Here is a 5,632-nt window from a genome sequence, read left to right on the forward strand (position 1 = left end):
TATAATAGCTACCGTCATAGGAAAAAGGATCTTCTCTCTCTATTTTCTTCCTCCTCTTTCTCAACGGACCTTCTCTCTCTAGATCTGTTCTAGAGAGAGAGAGAAAAAAGAAAAAAAAAACATTTTAGAGAGAGAGAGAGGAGAGAGAAAATTTTAATTTTAATTTTAATTTTTAATGTTTGAAGGCCGGCCGGCGACGACTTTCGCCGGAGAAGAGGATGAGGTGTCGAGAAGATGAAGTGACGGAACAGATGAGATGGAGGAGAACTTTCAAAAAAATGTATTCTGTATTCCCCATAAAAATTTATTCCCCGGAGAATTTTCAAAAAAATCTGGATTCCCTCGAGAATTTATTCCCCGGAGAATTTTATTTATTCCCCAAAGCCGCGGCCTAATTTATTAAATCCATCAATTTTCGTTGTTGTTGATGGTGAGAGAATTTCTAAAGATATTTGAAAAACTTAGAAATTTTATAATCTAGTTAACTAAGCACTTTATATGTTAGATCAGTAGAGAATTGTTATACTCAATCCTTTTAGTTTTATGAAACTTTTTATGTTTTAGATTGTACTTTTTATTTATTTTGTTTTGTTAATTCGAATTTTTGACAACTGTAATTTTTATTGAAACAAATGTTTAATACAACATGTAATTCCAAACCAATAATTTACTTGTGGGTGCTTCTAAAGGCACCAGGCCAAAAAGCTGTTAGCATCCGGAAACTTTATTGAGTCGGGTCAATGGTCATTTACCCGAGTTCTCTATAAGCACCGGTTTTTTTAATGTGGGTGACGTTGACCGTCGTTTGTTTCTTCCATCTTCTCCCAAAACAAGAGAGAGGGAGATGATCTCGAAGAAACGTAAGAGTCTTTTCAAGGAAGCTGCTGAACTTTGTGTTGAATGTGATGCTAAGATTGCAATAGTTACTTTCGATAATGATTCTGGCGAGGTGCATACTTTCGGCCATGATTCTGTGGACTCATTACTTGATAGTTACTTAAATGGTGTTCAAGAAGAAGAAGAAGAAAACAAGAACAAGAAGAAGAAACCAGATGATGATGAAATAAGTGTTGGTGGTGAAGGTACTAGTAGTAAGTTTTGGCGGGAAAACATAAATGTTAATGAACTATCGTTCGAAGAAATACAAAAACTTAGGAACATGCTGCTGAATATGAAGAGAAATGTCTGCATGAGAATCGAGGAGCTTGTAGCATCTTCTTCATCCTCATCAACAACAGCTGAAGCAATTGGAGATTCTGTTGCTGATCCTGCTGCTACTCTTCCCGTCGGTTTTCGTCCAGCTCTGCCATCCCAAAGTGAAGATGCTTTTGTTTAGTTGTCATGGAGAAAATGAAATTTTCACTTCTTTTGGGATTGAGATTCCGAGGTGATTTTGATAACTGTTCAAGTTCACGATCTTTCAAATTGAATCGTTCTTTTTTTAGTTTACTCTTGTGATTTAAGCTCTAGATTCAGAATTTAACTTCGTAGCATTGATGATTTCTAAGTTAAAAACATTATAGTTTAGGTTTTGTTTAATTCATAGATGCTTCAATTAGTTCAGTTATTAATGAAAATTTGGTTCCAATAGAATCGACGACTTTCGATTCAATCTCTTTGATGATAAAAAAATCTCATTATATTATGAAATCAAACTCATTTTATGGATTTGTATGCTCAATAGTTCATATTCTTAAAATAGATCATCTGCTTCAAATTTAAGTAGATCTTGTCATTTTTTTTCTTCATTTTTAGATAGAGAACTTCCGACTGTAATTCATTCATGAAAAAAAAGCCCAAGAGATGGATGGAGGGGTTAGGGTTAACTCCACTTGACCGGTGCCTACATAGTTGGACGGTGCTAATAGAAAAAAGAGCGGTTGGGCCTGGTGCTAACAGAGATGGATGCTAACAGCCTTTTGGCTCGGTGTCTTTAGAAGCACCCTTTTGGCTCGGTGTCTTTAGAAGCACCCTTTACTTGTAAGGGCTTTTGACTGTATATGTCAAAATAATATAGAAAATCAGTAAAAAAAACACAAAACATTTCAAAATTATTATTCAGGTAGATATAAAGACTAAAATATTTTTTATGTCCTTTTATGTAACTAAATTATTTTATTTTTCTTAAAATTGAAATCGATATAACGTTTGTTTGAGATGTCGGATTTATATAAATACTATATATTTAGAAATGATTTTTCATTAGCTTTCTAACAAGATCCACTTTAAATATTTTTTTTTTCAAAAAACATTCAGAAAAAATACGTTTTTCTGCAAACACATGTTTGCAGTTGCAAACACGTGTTTGCAAACAAGTTCTGCAAACATGTATTTGCAACAATCTTTTTTGAAACAAGTGTTTGCAAACAAGTTCTGCAAACAAGTTCTGTTATGTCCCCCTCTTCCACCACCACAACTTTTGCCCTTCACTACCATCCCGACAGTCCGATCACTAGCCATCTCGTCTCTTTTTCTCCCCCTCTCTTTTTGTTAGTGGTTTCAATCTGAAGTTTCATTCGTTATCTGAGATTGTGAAAACTACAAATTCTTTATTAAGGTTTCAATATTTGCATTACTGCAAAAGGAGAGTGACTCAGGATTTACTACTACTGAAAAAGAAATCTGCACCACTTCCTAGAATTACTACTCATCAATAAACATATAAATCCTACGGGCAGTATATTGAGATAAACTTACTGCCATCTATATAGGACTTTGTCACATGTTAGAGCTCAAAACCTTTTATGGGAATAATGAGTTCATAGTCTATTGACTTTGATATTAGAGCATAAATGGACACCAAGAGGCTGTAAAGTTTCGCCCATTTGAACTGAAAACATTAATAAAAAGAATATATATCTCATAGTTCTTTCCCCCAAGAACCTGTCTGAGGATAGTCTCAATAGGGACTGAGACACCCTCTATACAGTCCACCACAATGAGGACACCATCAGTTATACGTAATGCGGCAGTGATCTCAGATAAATAGTCAATGCGCGCAGGAGAATCAAAAAGATTGATGAGGTACTTATTTCTTAAATGTTCGCTTCAGTGATTCTCGTAATAGAGAGAGATCCCAGTAGATTTAATTATGATACCACATTCTGCCGTACCAACACGAGTATCAGTCCATTTGCCAAACAACAGTCCCATTCACCATCACCAGATTATTGCACACATCAGATAGATAGATATATGGGCAATTGGACTGGCTTTTTCCCTTCTCCTTTTTTTTCTATAAAAAATCCTCAGTGCAAATAAGAAAGGTATTCATCATTGATTCATAACACGGTTTTGTGAATCAATGACATAACAAATCTTCATTACTTGGACCTTCTTCCATCTCTGTGTATAATTGTTTCTTTCTCTACATAACTCAAAACAAATTTCCTTTCTCTCTCATTCAAAACAAGAGAGAAGGAACGGTTCATCCAAGCCTTTGGACATGAAGAGGGTAAATATTAGCCCAACTGAAGAACGTGTAAGGATCTTTGGCTTTAATAATTACAAATACCAACGCCAATGAGATTAGAATCGTTGCTAATTTCAGTGGCATCTTCAGAGAGAAAAAGTGTTGAAGAAAAGTTTTTCAGTTTTTTTTATTCACAAATTTATCAACAATTTCAATTGTCGGAAAACAGGGATCCATGATTCAAATAGAACATCAAAATCTAAGTAAAAACACAATATGGGAGCATGAGAGCCGCATAAATTAACAATACACAAACTTTCTTAGTGTGATATTGGGTGTTTTTGTTTTATCTCATAATTAATTTCATGCATGGACAGTGGGTAACCTGAGTAGGTCGTGATCATGCATAACCAAACTAACGTCACAGTTTTTTTATTTTTCATGGTGGTAGCCCATGGATGACAATGAGGGAGTATGACTAAGAACACCAAAATCAATTGGTGTCTTTCTTAACGTGAAGCATAAACTTCCAGTACACAAACTAGACCTAGTATGGCATCCCCAATAGTCAAGAATCCAATCCGAAACTCATGATTGTCTTAAGATTGTTGGCATCGGGGCCTACGGTTCGATTCTTGACAGTCTAATAATATAATAATATCAAAATATATAAATATAAAAGTGAAAAACTTATCTTGTTTGATCGAGGCGAGTGGTCACTCTTTCCTTAAGACAACCATGTCCCCGCAACGGTGCTAACGGTCTACGGACATTTGTCTCCCAAGATACAACGATCACGTCATATAGAAAGAAGCACTACAATTCTATATGCTCCATCGAACTATCCAGTTACTATGCTCTCAAAGACGACTCTAGATGACTCGACTATTGTCTTTAAATTTATAACTAAAAGTTGTCCAAAGAACTTATTTAAAAGAGAAATCAAATGGTGTAGAGGGAAGTGAGGTGGAATTCAAGTTTTCTTTTTTATTTTATTTTGAAAAAATATTCATAAGAAGGGTAGTTAAGACATTTACATCAAAAAATGAGACCATATTTGAATTTACAGAAAATAGGGGGCCATAAAGGAAGCTTGTCACGAAGGAGGCCAAATAGGAATTAACTCATTTTAAACATTAAAACATTTTCAATATAGTCATTTTAAAGTGAAAATACGACGATTTATTTAATTTTCTGGAAAAAAGGTGTACTTATTAAAAAGACCAATGTCCGTCTACTAATTGTGTCCCTGTACATTAGATACAAGTCCCTTTACCAAAGACCCGACAGTTTTTAACAGCTAGTCTATGACTAAACAATGTGGGGCCGGAGTGGGCCATGATATACATGTATACGGGTTGGGCCGACATGAGTCTGTTGTGGATGGTTGGGCCAGACCGGCCAGTCCAGCCTGACCCGTTTGACACCACAAGATGCAGTACAAGTCTGTGATTTCAGATGACCGCCCTTCCATAGAGATAGATAGGGGTGGGAATCGGTCCAGACCGGTCGGTACTGGACTCTAACTTCATCGAACCGGTCGACTCGGACATAAATTGTTGGTGACCACCTATTTACTCGGGCAGACTCGGGCGGTCACTCTCAAGAATTCTTTATCCATTGACCGTCTAAGACCGTTTATTTTACCGGGCCAGTCGGACACCGGACGGTCTGGGTCCGGACTTTCCTATAAAATTTACTTCAGAACTTTATTTTTATTACCACAAACAAAATTACTTACAAATAAAGATGTTTAACCAAGAAATCAAAAGTAAATATAAAAAAGAAAAAAACACAGTTGATCATCATTTGACAAGATATAATAAGCCATGTACTAATGTTTGGTCTTCCAGAAGACTAATATATTCATATTTAGTCGGTCAACCTATTCGGTCATTCGTACCGGTCGGTTATTTAGACGGTCTATATTGGTCGATCGGTTATTTAGACGGTCTATATTGGTCGATCGGTTAGTAGTCGGTCGGACACTGACAACTATGACCATTGGGTATTTATGGACATTTTTTATCTGTGTCGAACGGGTCGGATAGCGGTCTTCCGGATCTTTTTCCCACCCCTAGAGATAGAGTACAAGAGGAAGATAGAGATGGAAAGATAAATGTAAGAAGACATTACATACTCTATATGGTTTTGGCTTTGAATCTGGGGCCTATTCCAGTCTATATCCATTCAAACCAAAACTGTGTCAAATGTGGAATA

Source organism: Eschscholzia californica, unplaced genomic scaffold, assembly GCF_041429995.1.
Source record: "Eschscholzia californica isolate CP2 unplaced genomic scaffold, dmEscCali1.0.p SCAF_2, whole genome shotgun sequence".
NCBI lineage: Eukaryota > Viridiplantae > Streptophyta > Magnoliopsida > Ranunculales > Papaveraceae > Eschscholzia > Eschscholzia californica.